Source organism: Doryrhamphus excisus, chromosome 11, assembly GCF_030265055.1.
Source record: "Doryrhamphus excisus isolate RoL2022-K1 chromosome 11, RoL_Dexc_1.0, whole genome shotgun sequence".
NCBI classification, from domain to species: Eukaryota; Metazoa; Chordata; class Actinopteri; order Syngnathiformes; family Syngnathidae; genus Doryrhamphus; species Doryrhamphus excisus.
In genome coordinates this window covers 10509136-10521283 of record NC_080476.1, presented here as the reverse complement: position 1 = coordinate 10521283, position 12148 = coordinate 10509136, and the positions used below count along the sequence as shown (strand labels likewise).

The 12148-nt window shown below is 41.9% G+C and overlaps 1 protein-coding gene across 2 annotated transcripts in view; it reads right to left on the bottom strand.

Annotated features, from left to right (window-relative positions):
* Nucleotides 1–12148, bottom strand: part of nova1 (NOVA alternative splicing regulator 1) — a 40218-nt gene that overhangs the window by 17526 nt on the left and 10544 nt on the right. The gene's annotated exons all lie outside the window — the stretch shown is intronic.

Sequence of the window (12148 nt, the reverse complement as noted above, 5' to 3'; positions counted from 1 at the left end):
CAAAAACAGACTTTTATTAGATGGCGCATGGGATGTCTCTAGTGGAATGAACTTTGGGCTCTTTTGAAGGTTAACAATATGTCTCGGTGCTACTGACATTGACCAATAATGTCATGTCGCATAAACACCTTACAAACTTTTAACCGCAGCTGTTTTTTTGTAAATATGAGACATAAGTACACTGAGGAACCAACATCCCAACTTCCTTCATCATGACTCCCAAGTGCAAGGCAGTCTCCCTCGATGGCAGCGCGGCAAAGAAAAGGAAAGCCACCACCGCGGAAGTCAAACCACATATCAGAAAAATGCTCCCAAAGTGGAAAAATATATTCCGGAACTGGACTTTTAACAAGACCAAAACCCCAGAACAAAAACCCACAGTGAGGCAACATTTAGCCACTATGGCCCCCCCACCTGTGGAACAGCCTGCCGGAAAGCCTCAGGACTGCAGAGATCGTTGATATTTTTTAAAAAAGATTAAAGACACACCTTTTTAATCAGGCTTTTAACTAATATTTTAAACTTTTCTTACGTTTTTTATCTTTTTAGTCCTATTTTATGCTCTTAGTCTTTAGCTTTAAAAGCCAGTGTTTCCTCAGGGGTGGGGGTCCTCCACACTGGGGGCTGTGTTGGGTCTGCTGAGGGGGTGCCATCCTTGGGTCCCTTAGACCCGGCCGACCAGGGGTTCCTCCCTTTGATGTGGGGGTCCGCCCGTATGTCGGAGTCGGGTGGCCCGGGTACTGGTCTCCCGATGGCACGGCCTGCCAGTGTGGACGGCCCCAAAGGTGGCGTTTCCTGGATCCTCAGTGCCATGCCATGTCTCCCTACTGTGTGTGATTATGTGTGTGTATGTGTGTGTTTTTCTTTTTAATTGTGGTTATTGTTTTTAATTCGGTAAAGCACTTTGTGTTGCATGTCTCTGCAGGAAAAGTGCTCTACAAATAAATTTGATTTGATTTGAAAAATGGCGTTCAAAATTGGCAACTATGCCTGGTCCGAGCCACTCGGCCATCACAATCATGAACCATCATGGAGGACAAATGGCATGGAGAGTGGTAACTCAGCACACTGTCTTTGTATTCGTATTTTTTACAGTATGTTGTGTGTACAACACAACAAGACCAATGCTGTATTTATATTAAGACTTCTTGGCAATTTAAAATGTCGGTTGACATTTCACAAGGCGACACAATTACTGACCTATTCCTTCTGTTCCCCATTTATGCAATCAACAGAGAAACAGCTGAAAGACGCATGCTTAGTTAGTAAACCACGGGGGGGGGGGGGGGGGGGGGGGTGTTGAGGAAGAGGATTCCTCTTCTATGATGTAACTCTTTCAGCACACCAACACGGCGGTTTTACTCGCCGAGCAGTTCTAAGAGGCTCAACAATCTCTGGGGTTCTTTCAGCACCCACGCTGATGACCCGGCCAGCATTCCGTTTCCATGGCAAAGGGGCCGAGGCATGGAAACAGGTGATGCAACAGCATGTCTGCTATGCTCCACTTTAAAAAACTTGCCAATTTTGTGTGTGACTTCCTTCCTTGCTTTCCATCACTAGTATGTCAACTGGAATTCTTGATGAATGATGAATACAAACATGCTTGGCGGTATTCAAACAGGTTATTCTGCAACATAGTGATTTACTGTGCGCACCAAATTCTTTACGTATTAGCCTCATTCTATGACACTCACTCCCTCCAACCAATTTGAATCATTCTCGACGCTATAGCAATCAACGCATCCTCATCACTAATGTTGCACTGATGAGACATAGATTACATTACATCTGACATGACAGGGTGAAAAAAAACAAAGTTCTCTTCCCATTCCATGTGGAAGTGGTAAGCTCTTGGCGGCTTCTGTGTCTTTCATCCCCACTTAAAAAAACGGTTTTAAGTTTCGAACAAATAAATTGGAGGCTAACTAGTTAGTTCAGTAGCTTGCTAAATACTATGAGCGGCAGCTGTCTGTTCGGTCCCTGCCACATTTGTGTTGCACAGCAAAGAATAATATGCATGTAAAGGTGACTGTAGGGGTGTTACTTCATGTCTGCAGGGCTCTAAAAATGGCAAAAAACAAATTTATAAAGTAATAAAAAGGGTGTCTATGCTGTCAGTATGAAAATATTTCCTTTATTAATATGGTAATGGTTTAATTTCATTTGAACATGCATCAGATTACAATTGAATGCATCACATAATCAGTTCACAGTTCCAAATGTTCAAAAGGAGTAGGAAGAAGCAAAGCTTATTAAATCCTACCCCTCCATCTGGTGCTTTTACAATCAGTAACTGTTACATTTGTTCACTTCCTGCTATCCTAACAAGTATTTTTTTTATTATTTAATTTTTTTAATGTTATATTTGTCACATACCGAAGTACAAGGTGATAATGAAGGAGGTGATATTGAATCCTACTTTGCTTAATTTTAATTTAATTGCAGTCTAGGCATACAAAAAAACTACAGCAGTTACAGTAGATAGCAATATAAAATACCATATGAAAACAGAAGACTCTAAATAAAAATACACACCAACAGAGGAAAACGAGTAGAGAGATTACTGGTGCCGTCCCAGTTCCTCAAATGTCATTCAGTGAGATACTGAAGCCATAATTGCTCCTGATGCTGTGTTATCATAATGTGAGGGCAGATGAGTTGAGAATGATGAGCTGCTTGACCTCGAATGAACGGCGTGTGAACAAGACAACCTGGTAAAAAACAGCTTGGTTAGTGTACGTCCCGGCTACCATATTTTCTGGTTTATGTCAGCAATTTTTGATTATATTTTCATTATGTGATATTTTATATAATTCACAATTGCAACATTATCCTGACTTTAACAACTCGATTAGGGGTCTCCAAATTTGATCACCGTTTGAGCTACTTATTTCTAAATACAAATACTTGAACTTGCTGATATAGTTAATCTTCAAACAGCTAAAATAATGCATAAGGCTAAAAATAACCAATTACCTAAAAATGCCATCCAATACTTCTCTACAAGAGATGAGAAATATGATCTCAGGGAAGAACTACATTTGAAACACTTATATGCTAGGACTACGTTAAAAAGCCATAGCATTTCAGTATGTGGAATCAAACTATGGAATGGATTGAGTAAGGAACTCAAACAATGCACAACGATGAGCCAATTCAAGAAACAATACAAGCAGTTGATGTTTGCTAAATACAAGGATGAAGAGTCTTGAACCAGTCATGATGTGCTATATATATATATCACTATATTGACAGTTACTATGGTACCCATTATGTCATTGTATGCTCATATCACCTCGTACTCCGGTAGGTGAAAAAATAAAAATAATAATATATATATATATTTTTTAAACTTAAATTATATTAGGAAAGCAGGAAGTGAACAAATGTAACAGTTACTGATTGTCACAGTACCAGATGGAGGGGTAGGATTTAAAAGCTTTGCTTCTTCCTACTCCTTTTGGACATGTGGAACTGTGAACTGATTATGTGATGCATTCAATTGTAATCTGATGCACGTTCAAATGAAATAAAACCATTACCATTACCATTACCATTACTTAAAGGATAGGTGATCTGTTTGTGTTTGATTGATATGAGTGGCAACAATTAAATTGTACTTTATTTACATAACAGATCTTCACGCCAACTGTATTTTGTTGTAATTTGACATTAAGAACATTAAATCCACACTGTGCATGTCGCACCTCGGGGGTTGTAAATCTACGGGATACACTGAACCCCCCCCCCCTTTAAGAAAAGAGCCAATACATTGCAGGGGCAAATAAACAAGCTGCAAATGAGATTTCTGTGAGTTTGGGACCACATAGAAGCACAGTTGGTGTTGCTCCTCGGCACCTGCTGGTCATTTTTGAAGTGACAAAGAGTGACGAGGGAAACATTCACACAAGTAGCTCTGCTTTCAACCTAATGTGTGCTTTTACGTCTACTCATAAATTGCACATTATTAATAACATTTCCAAACGTTAACGTCACAGTCTTGCTTAAAGGATTACACAATCCAGGGTGTGTTACTGCAATAATGTGGGTGTAATGTCTTATTAATGGTCATTTGCAGATTTATCATTTTGTTCCCATTAGGGCAAAACACTAACTAAATAAAACACTAACTGTTAAAAGGAGACAGGGTTCAGAGCACCTCGCTGTGTACTAAGATTAAAAGAATCAGACTTATGGACCTTTCCGCCTGAAAAAAAATACACCACCGGGCAATCGTACAGAAAGTTGCGGCAAAAGATAAAAATGTGCATCTTGAAAGCGTGTCGCAGAGCAACCCTGCAGCTGCCAAGCCACTGTGCTTGTTTGGTGCCGTAAGGCTACAAATGTTATCGTAGATGAGATGCCTTTACGACTCGCAACCATCTGCAGTCGAGCTTGGCAGGAGCTTGTGGAGCTATCCATTTAGATTCCGCTACCTACGTTACTCAGATTTGGATGCCAGGTTGACAGATATCACGAGAAATTCAGGCTTTGAGTAGCAGGCCTTTTTTTTTTTTGGCAGAGAGCGGAGAAAAAAAAATGCTCCTGGGACTCAACTTGTCAGTCCTCGGCTTTGCCAAAGACACCAGTGACGCTCAAGATCTTTCGTCTTGATTTTTGGCTGAACAAAGTTGTAATTCTTCTACTTAGTTGCTTAAGCTCTTCCCCCTCTGCTAAGAATCCAGCGCCGCCTCAACTTTATATGTATATCCGCTGTTCGATGTCTCCACGATACGCCACGCATCACCCGTGATCACGCTTGGGGTTTTCAAAGTCATTCACACACACACACAAGTAATGTGGTGATTCGCAAACATTTCACAACAGTTTAGTTGGCTGTCGGCGGTGACACGTTCTGTTGTATGGGTGAACGTTTAGTGTCATGTATGTGAAATACGCTTCACAGCGGGCGGGTTAGGGAGGAAATAATGGCACCTAATTAACACGCGTGATTGTAATTGGACTTTGACATTTGCAAGAATACTCAGTGCTTCCCTGGGGACTGCAGGGAGGGGGTGGCGCGAGGTGACATCACTGTCTAATTTGCACAACTGGCCTCGATGCAAGAAAAAAAGTATAACAATTATGTTTATATAATACATTGAGAAGAGCGATACATGCGTTCGTGTTCATATTAGCCTGGAAAATGTCACAAGAATTGTCGCTATTTGCTTTAGAGCGGGGCGGCACGGCGGTCGAGTGGCTAGTGCGCAGACCTCACAGCCAGGAGACCAGGGTTCAATTCCACCCTCGGCCATCTCTGTGCCATCTTTCTCCGGGTACTCCGGTTTCCTCCCACATTCCAAAAACATTTTTTTTACATTAGAGCCCTCTAGACATGAAATAACACCCCTATAGTCACCTTTTCATTCATATTACCCAATATAGTTAACATAATAACAGAAAATAAAGCTTGTGCGTGTTGCTGTAAATGCTGTAAAGGTGGTGGAAGACAGGAAGTGACATTGAGGGACCCGAGTTCGATTCCACTCTCTGCCATCTCCGTGTGGAGTTTGCATGTTCTCCCCGTGCATGCGTGGGTTTTCTCCGGGTACTCCGGTTTCCTCCCGCATTCCAAAAACATGCTAGGTTAATTGGCGACTCCAAATTGTCCATAGGTATGAATGTGAGTGTGAATGGTTGTTTGTCTATATGTGCCCTGTGATTGGCTGGCGACCAGTCCAGGGTGTACCCCGACCTTTTTTTTTACTATTAATCAGAGCCCTGTAGACATGCAATAACACCCCTATAGTTACCTTTACACTTCTATTATTCTTTCTTTACAGTACACTGCACAACATTGATGTGCAGGCTACGGGATCACTGCATAAGAGACGGCCGCTGCTCATAGCATATAGCAAGCTACCGAGCTAAGTAGTTAGCCTACAACTTATTTGTTCTAAACTTAAAAAACGTAGACCGGAAGGAGGGCAAAGTAAAAAGCCAAAAAAATTACCACTTCCACATTAATTTGGTTTTCTCACTGTTGCATCGAAGGTACTGTAATGTCTCATCAGCGATTACTTATTTATACATTCAATGCACTAAACAACAGGTAATCATTTTGGCATGAAAACAAGCCTACTGTACTGTATATTGAATAAGATGTGTCACAAGGCATGCTGGGTGTGAAAACACTGATGTTAACACCTAGCATGAGGACATTTCAGCGTGCATTGAACAAAGTGCAAATTCCAGCAGGCTTAGCTCTTTATAAGTAATATAAATTGTGGCATGTGAGGCGGAGGTGAAAGATTTTCAAGTTAGGCGTTAATGGTTGCTAAATGCCATAAAAGCCTGCCGGTGCCACAAGTGAGTATTCTAGAAGACGTTATTGTAGCTGCACCGTATAGTTACAATGTACTAACTGTGACTGCTGGACTGTGTTTTGGCAGTTTACGAAAAAGAAACCATGTTGCTCACTTTTAAGCACTAGCTGACGAAGATGATATCCTCAGACTCCGTAACAAAAACTGCTCCAAAATTTGTGCAATTAACCATGCAATAAACTGTGCAATAACCTTGCAATAAACCTGTGGCTTGATTTGTATTACCTTATTTTTGCACTTTACCTGCTCTTGTGTGCTTTGTACTCCACCCTAATGGGCTCTTGTAATTTCGCTGCTGTAAAACTGGAATTTCCCCTTGGGACTAATAAAGCCATACAGTATCTTATCTTATTGCAACAGTTGCTATGCTGTGTCCGTCTGTTTGTTTGTTCCACCCTCTTCTCACAACATGTCCATCCCCAGGTTCTAGAGTCAGGTTCACCAATCAGACAACAACTAGATCCCTGCTCCTCCTGGACCGATGCCCATCTGGCGTGCTCCATTGTACCATGATTACCGTATTTTCTGGACTATAAGTCGCTCCGGCGTATAAGTCGCACAAGGCCAAAAATGCATAATTATGGAGAAAAAAAACATACATAAGTCGCACCGGAGTATAAGTCGCATTTTTTGCGGGTAATTTATTTTACAAACTACATGACCAAAACAGACATTACATCCTCTTGGAAGGCAAGTTCTAACAATAAAAGAATAGAGAACAGGCTGAATAGATGTAAGATACGCTAACACAATGGTTATTCAGCTACACAAAAAATAAACATGAACACAAAAGGTGTCCAGTGTTTATGTAACATAAACAGTTTTATCATTTATAAGTCGCTCTGGAGTATAAGTAGCAGGAACAGCCAACCTATGAAAAAAAGTGTGACTTATAGTCCGGAATAAACGGTATATACCGTATTTTCTGGACTATAAGTCGCTCCGGAGTATAAGTCGTACGAGGCCAAAAATGCATACTTAGGTAGAAAAAAACATACATAAGTCGCACCGGAGTATAAGTCACATTTTTTGCGGGTAATTTATTTTACAAACTACTTGACCAAAACAGACATTACATCCTCTTGGAAGGCAAGTTCTAACAATAAAAGAATAGAGAACAGGCTGAATAGGTGTAAGATATGCTAACACAATGGTTATTCAGCTACATGAAAAATAAACAGAAAAGGTGTCCAGTGTTTATGTATTTTATGTAACATAAACAGTTTTTTTCATTTATAAGTCGCAGGAACAGCCAACTTATGAAAAAAAGTGTGACTTATAGTCCGGAAAATACGGTATATTTGATCTCTCGATGACATCGCAACAACCAAGACGATGTAACCTGGCCTCAACCAAAAGTTTAGTGTTTACTTTTTTGACTTGCTCGTTTATGTGTGGATGGTGAATTCCCACAGTTCTGTTCATGCAATGTGCTCACATAAGGTGATGTGAGTCATTAGGTAGGAGTGGGTGTGTGTGTGTGCGCTTCTTGCACGGTACGAGTGGGCGCATGTGTAGTACAGTGCTCCGCATTATCAGGGGGATCGTGCAATTCAATCAGGCAAAAGTTTTATGAAGAACTCGGACGTGTATGTAAACGGTCAAAATGACGTCATTGTGCCCGTCCTCGACTACACAGAACTCAATCTGAGTGGGGAGGAGGAAAGAGGAAACTTGGCTTGTGTTGGAGTAGCTTGAGTACAGCTGGGAGAGGGGTCATGTCTACTGAGAGAGATTGAAAGAGGCTATTTCTGGGATGGCCCGCCTGTCCCCTCTCTCGCATACAATCATGCATCATCCCCACTCTCTACTCACTCATCTCAGCCATCCACACCGACGACTCATTTTACAGCCCCGTCAGGGTCTTTTATGTCTTTCGTGGATGGATGGGAGGCGTGAGGTGAGGTTAGTGGGAGTCGGAGAGGGTGCACTAACACTAGGCACACCGTATCGTGGCCTGGGCCCACTTCAACACTGAAAGTCCGGCAAGTATCTTTGGCTCGTGTTGATTGCTGGGCACTGATTCGTGTCCAGTCACGGCACACTTCCCCTCTTTAGGCATGATGGTGGGGCGGGGGGGCTTGGGCCTGGCACGATTCAAAGTCATCGAATTACAGAAACGGCATAACCGAGACAATTTAAAATAAATAGCGGTGTCATGAGATTTGAGAGATTTAAACTCAATTAAAAACAGGGCAACCAATCAGACCATGAACCATGGCATTGCTACTATAAATGATAATAAATGTAATATGGAAGTGGGACTATGCGAGGCATTATTGGAGTCGCATGTTAAATTTGCACCTTAACATACACAGCATCAGCGTGCGTGGAAGTTTTTTTTTCCCATCAGATTTGAATCCAACATACTGTATCTACATTTGATCAAAGTCACTTAATATTTTTCAGATCGGGATACCGAGATGTTCACTCTTGATCACCGTTACCATTAATCACCGTCAAACATGGCAGCACCGGGTCTGCTTGGAACAGGTCTCGGACTACAGTTCACCGTGGCGTGTACTCCGGTTCTCCTGACCTCCAGGGCAGCAACGAGGCTTGCTTTATCCAACACCTCACACATAGAAATCTGTGTTGACAATTTAGCAGCATGGTCGCTATATTTGTTTCTTTCGTTGTGCATTTATTCAGTAATTAAATACACACGGTTAACAAAAGGTGAAGTATCCGCCACGCAGGCTTTCTGACTGTGTCAGAGAGCTCTAAAACCTCCACTATGCCACCCGACAGAGACAGACAGAGGCTGGACTGGACGGCAAAACATCTGAGGAACGAAGTTCGTTGCATTAATGTTAAAGTCTTGTCATGTGACACATCTAGAAATAAAATGCTACAACGACAAATGAGTCAAAAGTCAGACCCCAATAATAATAAATAATAAATAATAATAAAGACATGTGGTTCAATTCATGCAATCGCTCCTCAAAGTAAGACAAAGAAATTGCAGTAAATTTAATAACAATACATTTTTACTTAGAAGTGCTTTTCTATAAACTGAAAAGGCAATCAATACAATGCACAATGCCCGACTTCGGGTGTGTTGTGGGCTCAGGCGCGGTACGGTTGGATTGTTTGAGCCACTGCAGAGAGGCGTGCAGGAAAGAATGGTTTCTCTGGTTTTCTAGTCCCCTGATTTCTCTTGTGTGCGATTGTGCTGCTGTTGTGGTGTGCTCCAGACTGCCGCAGGAAGACAGATGAGGGTGTGAACTGTGTGTAATGGTGTTAGCATGCTACCTCAGCCAAAACTGCAATGACGTAGCTGAAATATCTAACAAACATTTAAGACCGGGCCGCTGTAGTTTTGTCAGTCTGTACCCGACTACTCAGTCACAGAGGCAGTTGTTTCTCATTACTTGTGTGGACCAGGACAACCACCCAATCAAATCCTTGCCAGCACACTCTACATGAACTCCTCACTCGTCACAATTATGAGCGAGGGAATGGACAGAGCAGGTGGTGTGGCCTGTGACCATATCAAAAGAGAGAAGTAAGAATACAATGTTTGTATCTTGACCTACATATGTCCAGGACCTACCTAAAAAATATAAAAAGTCCAAATATTTTTAAGAGACAAGTACTCGACTTGATCGCCGGAACAACAGGCACAATAATAACAACATAATGATCATCATAATGATGGATGGATTCACTTATCGCCATCAGGTGAATTTACTGTAGTTCCAGTGAACTCCCTCAAACATACTGTAGTTCAGCAAAAGTGTCCTGCACATTTGATCTGATTGCATATTTAATAAATACAACTTTAAAAATGAATTTAAGTTCAATATGTGTATTATCAGACTGCACGGCGGCCGAGTGGTTACCGCACAGACCTCACAGCTAGGAGACCAGGGTTCAATTCCAGTTTGCATGTTCTCCCCGTGCATGCGTGGGTTTTCTCCGGATACTCCGGTTTCTTCCCACATTCCAAAAACATGCTAGGTTAATTAGCGACTCCAAATTGTCCATAGGTATGAATGTGAGTGTGAATGGTTGTTTGTCTATATGTGCCCTGTGATTGGCTGCCGACCGGTCCAGCCTGTACCCCGCCTTTCGCCCGAAGACAGCTGGGATAGGCTCCAGCACCCCCCTGCGATCCTCGTGAGGAAAAGCGGTAGAAAATGAATGAAAACTAATGTGTATTATCAGATGAAGAGTTGAGGAAAAACAGAAACTGAAGTTTATTTTGAGAGACTTACAAGAAGCATATGGACCAATTCTGTGGAATGGCCCATGGGTGACATACCATATCAAAGCTGGATAATCCAGGATAAAAAAAAAAAAAAAAACGGGTACAAAGACTGCTGCAAGTGAAGTAAAATTTACATCATGGAAAAGCTGTCCATTTCACTCAAAGTCCACATTTTTTTGTCCTGATCTGTATACTGGGTATAATAAACCCTTAACTTTATCTAAATATGCACACGGTGTATAAACTGTTGGCAGTAGAAAGCTTTGGAATAGCTGACCTAAGAAAAAATAATCCATTCATCCATCCATTTTCTACAGCGCTTGTCTTCATTAGGGTCACAGGTGAGCTGGGGTCTATCCAGACTGGGTTCGCCAATCACAGGACACATACTGTCGTCCCTCACCACTTGGCGGTTCCATCATCGCTGCCTCACGCTACAACGTTTCTTCTAAAATGTATTAATTCATAAACTGTTTCACGGTTGACTATGGCCTGTTATTAGTCAAAAAATATTGAAAATAAGTCATATGTATATATGTCCAACCTGACATAGTAAAAAAAAAAACATTCTCCTCCCATTCCATGTGGAAGTGGTAAGTTATGCTTCTGACTTTGTCCTTCTTCACAACTTTAGAATAAATAAATTGGAGGCTGGTTAGCATGCAGGCCTCGCAGCTAGGAGACCCGAGTTCAATTCCACCCTCAGTCATCTGGGTTTTCTCCGGGTACTCTGGTTTCCTCCCACATTCCAAACACATGCTAGGTTAATTGGCGACTCCAAATTGTCCATAGGTATGAATGTGAGTGTGAATGGTTGTTTGTCTATATGTGCCCTGTGATTGGCTGGCGACCAGTCCAGCGTGTACCCCACCTCTCGCCCGAAGACAGCTGGGATAGGCTACGGCACCACCCGCAACCCTCGTTAGGATAAGCGGTAGAAAATGAATGAATGAATGAAATTGGAGGCTAGCTAGTTCGCTCGGGATGAATGCTGTACTTAAAGCAGCGTCCGTCTCTTGTGTCCCTGCAGTATTCCCGTAGCCTAGAGTTTCGCAATGTGATGTGAACAAAGAAGAATAGGAGTGTAAAGGTGACTATAGGGGTGTTATTTCATACCCACAGGCTTTAATAATGGTTCATTCATTCATTCATTTTCTACCGCTTTTCCTCACGAGGGTCGTGGGGGCTGCCGGAGCCTATCCCAGCTGTCTTTGGGCGAGAGGCGGGGTACACCCTGGACTGGTGGCCAGCCAATCACAGGGCACATATAGACAAACAACCATTCACACTCACATTCATACCTATGGACAATTTGGAGTCGCCAATTAACCTAGCATGTTTTTGGAATGTGGGAGGAAACCGGAGTGCTTTAATAATGGTAAAAAATATACTATATATTCCATGTAATCCTGGGATGGGGGGGGGGGCTTCATTCACAAACATTCACTTTCACACCTCTAGTTACTATCTTCAAAGGATGCGGAATGTGTCCATTTCTGAAATTGTTAGCACACATTGAGCGTAAAGCTGTTAAACTCTGACGGAAAAAAACGAGTAAAGCTTTTTTCACAACTAAAATCAAAATGTCAGCACACATTATTGTGAG